The sequence below is a fragment of the Nansenia antarctica genome (assembly GCF_963989245.1).
Source record: "Nansenia antarctica genome assembly, chromosome: 10".
NCBI lineage: Eukaryota > Metazoa > Chordata > Actinopteri > Argentiniformes > Microstomatidae > Nansenia > Nansenia antarctica.
This window is the reverse complement of record NC_137680.1, coordinates 33,908,300-33,921,436: the sequence shown is the minus strand read 5'-3', so window position 1 is coordinate 33,921,436 and position 13,137 is coordinate 33,908,300.

The following is a 13,137-nucleotide window of genomic DNA, read 5'->3' as shown; positions in this document are numbered from 1 at the left end:
CTGCCAGCTATTCTGTTTAAATACAAGCAACGTTGTCCTGTGTGTCTTTTCATATTGTTACCAGAGCTGTGGGCATTGACAGTCTGTACATAGTATTAAACATGATATTAAAAAGCTCAGAAGCTCAAGATTACTTACTTCCTCCTCATGCCTCATGTTGAAATGCATTTGTTTTACCCATCTCGATCTACTCAACAAATAAAAAAGAAAAGGAAAAGAAAAGGAAAAAAGAAAGAAAGAAAGTAAAACAATGCAGTTGAATGTTGTTTTTTTAACAGTTTTAACCGATAGTTTTAACGGATGGCAGGTAAAAAAGAAACAATCATTCACTGATACTAAAGTTGCTTCTAGAAATATACCCCATACCTTCTAACACGCACTCTATTTTAAGACCTTTACACTGACCACAGCACAAGACACACATGGGGCCCTATTATGCACTTCTTAACTTGCCGTCTTAAGTCTTAATTAAAACGCACCACCAGGTTAAGACCTACCGCCACCCTTATTATGCGCTTCATACGCGCTACTGCTATTATGCAGGTGTCGATAGGCGCCCACACATAAGACGTAAGACTCCCGTGCATATATTACTCATTGTGGGAGTGTTCATATGTTAATGAAGTGCACTAGGCGCCCCTGCTATTATGCGATCTGACTTTGCTCCTAGCGCTAAGAAGTGGTTTGAAAAGTTCTTAAGTTTAGACTTCATGCACGTTTTGAAACACGAGCGCGCCTCCGCGGTTTGCGCATGCATGTGGGCACACATGAACACGCACGTGGCTCTGTCAGGGCAAAACCTTCCGTGTGGGGAAAAGCTACCGGGGGTGCGGCCTAACGCATCACGACCAGCTGGCACGCGCACGCGTCACGACCTATGAGGATATGGAAGCTGATACTTCCGAATGTGCCATGCAAAAGTTACATATGACTGTAGTTATCATAACTGTACATGTCCTACTCTAATGGATCTTGAACGAAACGCGCATTTTTTAAATTAAGTTGAATTGCTGAGTTGCGTTTGCAACTTTATGAGAAAATGATCTGCTGATCAGACCACTCTAACAGGAGTGTTTGTCCGTGAATAACACCGGCTATGCCCGGGGTAGAAACACAAGACTATAGCTGGATAAGGTCTACACGGTCTACACGGTCATTTTAAGCCGTCGACCAGCCCTCTACGACCACGGGAAGTCATGTTAAAAGTGAAGATACTTCTGTTAAACTAAGCTAAGCTAAACATCGCTAATCGCTAACTCCCTCCTGGGCTTAAAGTGACAAGTAATAACGTTGTGAAAAAAACCGTCAGATCAGATAGATATAAGGGTTATTTTGATAAACCGGATACATTTTGTGAATATATATGGTTACTTTCTCGCCTGAAAACATATTAAAACTTCATAAAATGACATATTAACACTTGTAGAGCCAAATTAAAGCTTTTCGCTAATGGCGGCCAAAACGGAGGTTTCAAAAACACTCGCCAGCTGGTCGTGACGCGTGCGCGTGCCAGCTGGTCGTGACGCGTTAGGCCGCACCCCCGGTAGCTTTTCCCCACACGGAAGGTTTTGCCCTGACAGCTCCACGGCAAGACTTCAATTACGGTCACAGTATAAATGCCACCACTGGCAAATGTTAAGCCAGAGAGAGAACCATGGAATATATCCTAGGAAGGAATTATGATAGACGAAGACGGCGCGCGCGCATATACCGGCAACGACTTTGTTACCTCGGGCTGACAGGTAGGCCAAATCTCAAATCAATCCTGGATTCGTGATCTAAGCATTTTTGCGCTTTCAATTGGTGATCCAACTGTTAATAATGCTATAACATATTGCAATTACAATTATATTATAGCCTATTATTAAAATATGTATAATATAGCCTATATATATTCTTTTATTCTGTTTACAGAGCAGCAATGCTTGTATGAGCTGCGCTTCACCCGTCAGGCAGTAACTGACATATGTCGTTTGGTCAGCAATGACATAGCCACCAATGCCTGTTTCACCACCTCGGCTCGGGGAGGATTTCGCGCCGTTCCAAAGATTGCGAACTGACGAGCCTTGACCTCATGCACGAGCTTGTTACTTTCTTCTGCAGAGAAGTGCGCTGACCTCCTTCTTAGGACTTCCATAATAGCATAGCGCTAAAGACTCAACGCAGCCGGTTCTTAAAGGGAATGGCACCTGGCACGCTGATTGGGTTGATTGAGAAGACGCCCAAAACACACCCATGACTAATTTCTTTGCTTAGCGCCGGGTTTTAGGCGCCCACTACCGCACGCATAATAGCAAAGTGGCCTTGACCACGCCTCCACGTCTTAAGTTTAGATCTACCGCCTCGTCTTATTGCTTAAGACTTATGAAGTGCATAATAGGGCCCATGATGTCCACAGATGCGACACAGTGACAACAGGGGCCTCATTTATAAAAAAGTACTTGAACGTCATCTTTGACTTGCACGTAAGCACATTTTTCTAAACGGACGTAAGCATTATTTACAAAACGGGCTGCGATGGTTTAAAATTGTGTACGTGCTTCCTTCTCTATATACCAACGCAGGTAAAATGAATTTAGAAAAATGTGCTTACGTGAAAGTCAAAGATGACGTTCAAGTACTTTTTTATAAATGAGGCCCGAGGACAATTTTTGCATCCCCACAGCGTCAGTGACTTGGTAAAAATGTCAGTGCGTGCCCCCCCCCCCCCTCGCCCACAGTATTTTACTCAATATTCGCACAACTAAATGTTGAAATGGCAGTAATACTGCAGGGTGGAGTGTACTCCCGACCGCTAGGGGGCGATAGTATTGGTTTATGTGTTTAGTACTCTCTGTTAAGAGGTTAGAGTTAGGAGAAGTTGTGGCGGCCATTGTGGATGCCAGGTGGTCCGAGGATACACGCTGTTTCTCCTCTCTCTTTAGGACGTGTTTGCCTGTTATACGTAAGTCTGTTATTAGTTATATGTATCTTATTATCAGATTGTGGTTAACAGTAATCGTTCATGTTTGTTTATATCTTGTTATGTATGTCTTGTTTTGGTAATTGTATTTACTCATACGCTGTATTCCCACCCACAGGGTGTTGACATCTTTGTCTGAATAAATATTATAAACCGACATTGAGGAGTCTTCTTCATGTCAACACCATGAAGGTGGAATGCCCCTTCCCCGGCTGCGACTTCGAGACCAGAGACGTGTCCGAAGCACTCGCCATCGTCTTGCTGACAAACCATGGACATTTCCATCGAGGTGCGGCGGTTCAGACCCCAGCTCCCCGAGGCCCGAGGATGGAGCGGCCTAGGGTTGACACCGGCATCTCAACGGAGGAGTGGAACGTGTTCGTCCGGCGGTGGGAGGTCTTCCGGGCGGGGTCGGGCATTGGAGCGGCCCAGGCCCCGTTCCAGCTGTTTCAGTGCGCGGGGATCGAACTTGGAGACAGCCTGTTGAAAGCGGACCCGGACGTCGCCTCTGGGGCTCTAGAGGAACTACTTGCTGCTATGCGCTTGCTGGCCGTTGTCCCGGTCGCCACATGCGTCCTGCGCACAGAGCTGCTTCAGCTGCGCCAGGAACGCGATGAGACATTCCGCGCCTTTACTGCCAGAGTGCGTGGGAAGGCGGAGACGTGCTCTTACGTGGCTGTCTGCGAGTGTGGCAAGAGTGTGAGCTACACTGATCACATCATCCGCGATGTCCTTGTTAATGGGATCTACGACCCGGACATACGCCGCGAGGCGTTAGGGACGCCTGACATTCTTCTGAAGCCCGTTAATGATGTAGTCGCGCTCGTCGAGGGCAAGGAGATGGCTCGTAACGCCCTTCCATCATCCGCCCTGTCGGCTGTCTCCTCATTCCAGCGCTTGAGGAAGGACCCACAGCCAAGCCCACAGCGGAGCCCCTCCTTGGCCCCGAGTCCAGCTGATGTGGCAAAACGAGCCGTGTGCCCAGGGTGTCAGAACACGTTCCATGTCTTTACAGAGGGGTCTCGCGGATGGAACATCAGGCCTCACCAGCTCTGTGTCGACTGCTTCAAGGCCCGTCGACGCAAGCGGCGGCTGCCACCATTTGACGGTCAGCAGGCTACCATGGGATCCGAGGTGTGGCTGCGGACGCCGTCTAACGGTCAGCAGGCCGCCCTGGAGTCGGAGCCAATCTCCCAGCTCTCGGTCATTCAGTCTGAGGCGCGCCCAGATCGACACTACGGGAACCATCGTCGGCGCCGCACAACGGCACCTCTCAGACTCGAGCACCATATCTTCTCCAAGGGCGAATGGAGGCGGGCCAGGCTGAGGGAACACCCCCGGGCACTGATCTCCGTCTCGATTGACAATCCGGTGGGTCAGGGGGGCGGCGCCGGCTGTCGGCCCTCGGGGAACATGGTGGAGGTGTCCGCCATCGCAGACACAGGTGCGCAGTCGGACATTTGGTCGTTAGAGGAGTACCTGTCCTGCGGATTCTCGCGTGACGACCTGCGCCCTGTTAGCCTCAGCCTCTCGGCTGCAAATCGCTCCCCCATAGCCATTGATGGCGCATTCTTTGCTACACTCTCGGCGGTCTCCAACGGCGGCGAGGTGTCGTCCTGCCGCTCAATGGTGTATGTGAGCAGCTCGGTCCGGGGAATGTACCTCTCCTATGAGTCGCTGCTCAACCTCAGCCTCCTGCCTAAGGACTTCCCAACAGGTGGTGCGGGGCGACCCAGGGACACGCACGATCCTGCCCCCCCTTCTTCGCCGGGTCGGCCCTTGTCTGTGAATGCATTGAGGTCCGCCAACGGCGGCTGCGACGGCCCGAGCGACCCCCATGACGCCGGGTGCTCGTGTCCACAGCGTGCAGTCCCTCCGTCACGCCCCGCGGCGCTGCCATTCTCTTGCGAGCCTGAGAACAATAGCCGGATGAAGGGGTGGTTGATTGAGAGGTATGCCTCATCTACATTTAACACGTGCCCCCATCGGGCATTGCCGTGCATGGAGGGGCCGCCCGTCGAGATGCATGTGGACCCTGCTGCCACGCCGAAAGCGTGCCACACCGCAGCCGGTGTGCCTCTCCACTGGCAGCAGAAGGTCCACGACGACCTTCTCCGGGACGAGGCCCTTGGTGTCATCGAGCGTGTGCCGTACGGCGAACCGGTTACATGGTGCCACCGGATGGTGGTTACCCGGAAGCACGACGGGTCCCCCCGCAGGACCGTGGACCTTTCCCCTCTCAATAAGTTCTGCCAGCGTGAGACGTTCGCCACTGAGTCCCCATTCCACCTCGCACGTCGTGTCCCGAAGGGCACCTGGAAGACAGTCACGGACGCTTGGAATGGTTATCACAGTGTGCCACTGCGCGAGTCTGACCGTCATCTGACAACGTTCATCACTCCCTTTGGCCGGTGGCGTTACACCAGGGCACCACAGGGTTTCCTCTCGTCGGGTGATGGCTACAACCGCCGTTTTGACGCTATCCTCTCAGACTTTGAACGCAAGGAACGGTGTGTGGATGACACGGTCCACTACGACACCGACTTGGAGCAGCACTGGTGGAGGACCATCGATTTCCTGACACGTGTCGGGCGGTCAGGCGTCGTGTTGAACCCGGGCAAGTTTCAGTTTGCGCAGAGGAGCGTGGACTTCGCTGGCTTCAGGGTGTCGGACGCTACCATCGAGCCACTTCCCAAATACCTGGACGCCATCCGGGACTTCCCCAGCCCGGTCTCCACGACAGATATCAGAAGCTGGTTCGGCCTTGTAAATCAAGTGACTAACTACGCCCAGTTGCGCGATACTATGGCTCCTTTCAAGCCCTTCCTCAGCCCACGCTGCAAGTTCGCATGGTCAACCGAGCTGGAGGAGGCCTTCCAGGCGTCTAAGCATGCCATAATTGGGGCCATTCGCGAAGGTGTAGAGATCTATGACATGCAGAAGCGCACCTGCCTCCGCCCCGACTGGTCCAGGCGAGGCATTGGCTACTTCCTTCTCCAACAGCATTGCAACTGTGCCTCGGGCGTGCCGGACTGCTGCCCGGGAGGTTGGAGAATCACACTCGCTGGGTCTCGCTTCCTGTCCTCCGCGGAGCAGCGTTATGCGGCTATCGAAGGGGAGGCCCTGGCCGTGGCCTGGGGTCTGGAGCAGGCACGATACTTCACGCAGGGATGCGACGATCTCGTCGTGGTCACCGACCACAAGCCCCTGGTGAAGATCTTCGGGGACCGCACACTCGACGAGATCACAAACTCACGCTTGTTCAGGCTCAAACAGCGTACCCTCCCATGGCGTTTCGAGATTGTTTACCTCCCTGGCGTGAGCAACCATGCCGCTGACGCTGCCTCAAGGCACCCTTCCCCCTCGGGCTCGGCTAGCGGCCTCTCCCTGGAACCGCCAGGCGTGCCTGACACTGTCGAGTTGGCACTCATGGCTTCCATCTGCGTCGATGCTCAGGAGCTCGGCGCCGTCTCCTGGCCCCTCCTCGCGCAAGAGACAGCGGCTGACGCATGCCTCGGCCGCCTGCTGGACATGATTGAGCACGGGGACGGAGTGGACGCGCATGACCCTGCCGTGGTGAGTTTGTCGCCGGTCTGTGACTCCATCTATGCGCAGGACGGGGTCTTGCTGTATCAGGATCGCGTCGTGATTCCCCTATCCCTCCGCGGGAGAGTCCTTCGACACCTTCATGCTGCCCACCAGGGGGTTTCGGCGATGGAGCAGCACGCCCGGGCCATAGTCTACTGGCCTGGGATGTCTGGGGATATCCGCACTGTCAGGACCGGGTGCGCGGACTGCAACCGCAATGCTCCATCACAGGCAGCTACGCCCCCTCTGTCATCTCCGCCACCGTCCACCCCGTTCGAGGCAGTGTTTGCTGACTTCTTTGATTACGGGGGCCGCCACTACCTGGTCGTCGGGGATCGGCTCTCAGGCTGGGTGGAGGTCCTGGGCGCTGCGGCCGGGACTGATGCTGGAGGCGCAGCTGGCCTTGTTCGCCACCTCCGCTCATTCTTCCGGACCTTTGGGGTGCCTGAGGAGCTTTCAAGCGATGGCGGCCCGGAATTTATGGCAAGCCACACTCAGGACTTCTTCCGCCTATGGCAGATCAGGCATCGTGTGTCCTCCGTCAGTTTCCCACAGTCTAACGGGAGAGCGGAGGTCGCTGTTAAGACTGCGAAGCGGCTTCTGATGTCCAACAGTGGCCCGGCGGGCAGTCTCGACCAGGATCGCTTCTTGCGCGCGATGATACAGTTGCGTAACACACCCGACCCAGACTGCAACCTCTCACCAGCACAGATCATTTTCGGTCACCCCCTTCGAGGCTCGCTCTCCTTCGTTAACAGGCTGGAGAAGTTTTCGAACCCGCATATCCGTCCTCTCTGGCGTCAGGCATGGGCTGTGAAGGAGGATGCCCTTCGCACGCGGATGTCCCGTACCACCGAGTCTCTGGGGGTTCATTCAAGACCACTTCGCCCTCTGGCACTCGGTGAGAGGGTGTTCATCCAGAATCAGCAGGGCCCGAGCCCCAATAAGTGGGACAGGTCTGGGGTGGTGGTGGAGTCGCTTGGCCACGATCAGTATCGGGTGAGAGTTGATGGCTCAGGACGCCTGACGTTGCGCAACCGGCGGTTCCTCCGTGGCTACACGCCAGTCGCCCCATGTACCCAGCGGCTGCCGTCGCCGCCTCCCCTGCCTCCTCCCTCCCTGGACTCTCTGCCCCTAGCTACCCCCTCTGGTCCAGTGGTGCCCCAGGGTGACGCCCGGCTGGGGACGGATGGGCCCCGTGTTGCTGTTCTGGGCCCCTCTCTGCTAGGGCCTTCAGGCGGGGCGTCGTCTCTCCCCGCGCCCCTAGTTCCCGCTGGTGTGGCTCCCGCCACACCTCTTCCTGCGCCGTCGCCACTGCGGCCCGCCCGGCCGGCCCGTGCTAGGAGGCCACCTAAGCGTTATGAAGCTGAGTCTGGCCAATGGATTTGAGCCCGTGGACCCACGTGGATTCGTGGCTCCCCGGTCTGGGGGGGATGCAGGGTGGAGTGTACTCCCGACCGCTAGGGGGCGATAGTATTGGTTTATGTGTTTAGTACTCTCTGTTAAGAGGTTAGAGTTAGGAGAAGTTGTGGCGGCCATTGTGGATGCCAGGTGGTCCGAGGATACACGCTGTTTCTCCTCTCTCTTTAGGACGTGTTTGCCTGTTATACGTAAGTCTGTTATTAGTTATATGTATCTTATTATCAGATTGTGGTTAACAGTAATCGTTCATGTTTGTTTATATCTTGTTATGTATGTCTTGTTTTGGTAATTGTATTTACTCATACGCTGTATTCCCACCCACAGGGTGTTGACATCTTTGTCTGAATAAATATTATAAACCGACATTGAGGAGTCTTCTTCAAATACCACTTTCATTGATAAAATGACATAACGGATGGAAATGGGGGATGACAGTTTTAGAAGGGGTGTGATTTTTACCGTTTTTATTTCAGGGGGGATGCCATCCCCCCTCAACTTGAGTGCTGATGACAACTAAACAGCAAATGCTTATACTGTAATAATATAGTGGTCTTATTCTTATCAGGTGACATTGAAAATATGTCTGCTCACTCCCAGACACCGGAGACACCAGAGAAAAATCCAGTATAATTTAGCGCATTAGGCATGTTGAAGGGGAGATGGCGTTGCCTTGACTATATAAAGGAAGACTGAAATACAATCATAAACATCAGTTCCCTTTAAATCTTGAATTAAACTCATTTTCAAATTATTTCTTTGACTCAAGTTGAAATTTTATAAATCACTACGTGGACGTGGTTTTCTACGACACGGGTAAGATCAAAATGTTATCTATAAATGAGGCCCCAGGACTGACAGGGAAGAAAGAATCAAAGAGGAAACTCTCATGAAGAATGGTTCTTGCACCAGGCAGAAGCTGGCCTCTAAACCACACGGCTGTTTTTCTCAGTACAGCATGTATGCAACCCATACAGACCACAGCTACACTACAGGCCTTGCAGACATCACCATGGTACAAGTAGAGATACAACTCTACCTGCGCCAAACCCACATAGGTCAGATAGTGGAAGAGGAAATCTGAGACGGTACGTATGCACACGTCTAACTCATACAGATCTTTCTCAAACTGGTTTGTTGAGCTGAATAATTTACTTTACCATCTGCCTTTTGGAAAATCAATTAAGAAAATCATGCCTGTACTCAGAATATAAACTAGACATACAAGATATTATAGTTACTATTATTGTTTGAGTATGAGTATTAATCACCCATCTTTGTATGGAGTTGGTATTGCAGGTGTAAACTAATTAATAATAAACCATTCCATATATAGCCAACCAAAAGACATGTTCAGTTATAGAGGAGGAGGGAATGGATTTGGATGCAGTATGAAGTTGACAGGCGTTGATACTGCAGCTCACAGTGAAGGACTATGAAGTTGACAGGCGTTGATATGAAGTTGACAGGCGTTGATACTGCAGCTCACAGTGAAGGACGGGCCTTCTCTGCCTGGAACCAGGATGACAGGACTGCAGAGACGACCACCTCCACCACTAACACACAGGCCACCAGGGCCTCCAGGGCCTTACAGTAACAGACAGAGACACATTCAAATACATTTCACTCTTGCACAATAGGTCAACCGTACCGGTTTCATACAGAACTCCAAAATGTTAAAATCATTAATGTGACACTATCAATCTTTTGAGGTTACCTTCAGATGATTTTCTGGATCCCAGAAAGCAAAATCAATGCAGATCAGCACTCCACCGACGACTGCCACAATTATGCTGCCGATGTTGACAAATAAGCAGACCTATAAGTAAAAAAGATACATTTGTACATGATTTACTCCATAATATCATATTTAAAACATAAATCATCTACGGTATGCTTTCAAATGAACATATACGTACGTACATTGAACATAATCATAGAATATGGAAATTATCCAAATTAATTGATCCACCTAAAAGCTTAATAATAAACATTATATTACAGAGGTATGTTTCATATGTAGTATGTTTCATTACATTACAATGCACTAAATCTGCATTTGCAATACAATCATTTTACTCACAGGTACTAATCGCGGGTATTTAAACAACAGGTTAGACAACAATCCAGCAATGAAAAACTGATGGGAGAAAGGGGAGAACTGTGCATTAAAAATTAAATGACAATACATTTCATAGTTATTGATTGATTCATATTTCTTCTTTTTTTTCTAAATAATCTAAATTGTGAATAACTGGTTTTACATTATTGCTGGTTATGCTTATGCAGTGGTAATGCAGTTACCTAGGTAACCAGTGGTAATGCAGTTACCTAGGTCCTGACTGATCCAGGCCTGGACTACAGTATGATCATTAAATGCTCATGCTAATTCCATTTTTACTTTCATTCAACATGTCATTCAGTGCTTGTGTCATTTCCACTTACCAGTAATCCAGTCAGGAGTGAGACTCTGAACAAGGTGAAAAGGGACCGAGTCGGGTCACTGGTTGTAGCAGATACAACACCTAGTCCAAAACCTAGTAACCCACTCACCATCTGCAAAGACTGAGGCAAAACAAAGCATAATTTATCATTTCAGGAAGTTTCATACTCATCGTCACTGGAGGCAAGGCATTAGCTGCTCTTTCCTGCATACAGTATGATCCATGATAGCTTGTATTTATTTATTTGTTATCTTAACTGCAAACTATATAGCCCTGAAATCTGGACATGCGCTTCATGATTTAGCATTCAACATGTTGGCATGCCCCAGCCCAAATTAAAAGAAACCATGAGAATATTGTATATTTTCTCATTCAGTTCAATTCAATTCAATATTGAATTGAATTGAATGAGAAATTTAAAATGTGGTCAACAATAATGTAGCCTCTTTTTAAGTCAATTATAAAAATAAAAATAAATGCTAATAATCGAATAAACTTAGGCCTATTTGTTTCTCTAACACGTTACTAGAGGATGTCCCTTAGTCTTACCCCCAAGACTGCAGGTTGCTTGTGTAGCAGATCGTGCAGTGGTCCCTTTGCAGAAGGATTCTGCTTGGTGGGTTGGTAATACTTAATCTCTGGTCCGTGATGATCCCCCTCATCATCACCCTGCTGTTGCCCAGTGCCCAGGATGACCATGGGGATGTCTGCACAAGCCATGATGTCTCGGTTACCTGTGTCACGATGGCAGGTTTTATCATGTTGTTCTAATTATGTTGAGACTTCAACTACCTGGGCTCATGGGTCAACTCGTCCGAGCAAGACCTTAAAGTTAGGAAAGCACTTGCGTGGAGGGCCCTGAATGGCATAGCCAGGTTGTGGCTCCCCCGACAAATCAAACTCAGCTTCTCCTATAAGGCTGTGAATGCCGGGGCCTCATTTATAAAAAAGTACTTGAACGTCATCTTTGCTGTTGTTTTTCAAAAAAACTAAACGATTTTGCCATTTGCTGGTTAGTTGTCATCAGCACTCAAGTTGAGGGGGGATGAGGGGGGATGGCATCCCCCGTGAAATAAAAACGGTCAAAATCGTCCCCCTTCTAAAACTGCCATCCCCCCTTTCCATCCCTTATGTTATTTTATCAATGAACGTGGTATTACTGCTATTTCAACATTTAGTTTTGCGCATATTGAGTAAAATACTGTGGGTGAGGGGGCACGCACACATGCAATGACATTTTTACCAAGTCACTGACACTGAAGTCACTGACGCTGTGGGGATGCTAAAATTGTCCTCTTATGATAAAATCCACCATCCACCCTGATTTTCTTTTACAACTTGAGTACTGGTTGTCATGATCAAACGTTACAAATGCAACTTACCGAGAAGCCACCCTTCTCTGCCCTCTCCCGCTCACTTGGCTTAATTCAGCCGCTATAATTGAGCCGCTATCACAGGGCGTAAATACAAAGCTCATTCACCTGCGTTCAATTTCAAGTATATTTGGTATTTATAGACTTTAGTAGGCTACGTACGCAACTTTAAACCATCGCAGCCCGTTTTATAAATAATGCTTAAGTCCGTTTAGAAAAATGTGCTTATGTGCAAGTCAAAGATGACATTCAAGTACTTTTTTATGAATGAGGCCCCAGGAGCTGCCAGCCAGCTAACTGGTGCTGGGAGAGGCTGGGAGCCAACACATGGGCATCGATCACGAGGGCGTCCCACACTAACATACGTGGACGTACTCAAGAAAGATGCAGGAGCGGAAAGTACCGGCGAGCTAGCCAGATGTATGGAGGACCAGGGAGCTAGCCAGATGTATGGAGGATCAGGGAGCTAGCCAGATGTATGGAGGACCAGGGAGCTAGCCAGATGTATGGAGGACCAGGGAGCTAGCCAGATGTATGGAGGACCAGGGAGCTAGCCAGATGTATGGAGGACCAGGGAGCTAGCCAGATGTATGGAGGACCAGGGAGCTAGCCAGATGTATGGAGGATCAGGGAGCTAGCCAGATGTATGGAGGACCAGGGAGCTAGCCAGATGTATGGAGGACCAGGGAGCTAGCCAGATGTATGGAGGACCAGGGAGCTAGCCAGATGTATGGAGGACCAGGGAGCTAGCCAGATGTATGGAGGACCAGGGAGCTAGCCAGATGTATGGAGGACCAGGGAGCTAGCCAGATGTATGGAAGACCAGGGAGCTAGCCAGATGTATGGAAGACCAGGGAGCTAGCCAGATGTATGGAGGACTAGGGAGCTAGCCAGATGTATGGAGGACCAGGGAGCTAGCCAGATGTATGGAGGACCAGGGAGCTAGCCAGATGTATGGAGGATCAGGGAGCTAGCCAGATGTATGGAGGACCAGGGAGCTAGCCAGATGTATGGAGGACCAGGGAGCTAGCCAGATGTATGGAGGACCAGGGAGCTAGCCAGATGTATGGAGGACCAGGGAGCTAGCCAGATGTATGGAGGACCAGGGAGCTAGCCAGATGTATGGAGGATCGGGATGACTGGAAGTGCTGATGGAGGGCTTGTCCGAGGACGACCTAGTAGTGAGACACTTTTGAAAGACATTTGCAATCATGAATTAATCATATATATTATATATATTATATATATTAATATTCAATAACTATAACTACAGCATTCATCTTCATCAATATTTTCATTATCATATATTTTTATGATTTAGCCTACGGTAATCCAATGAATTACTATTCAC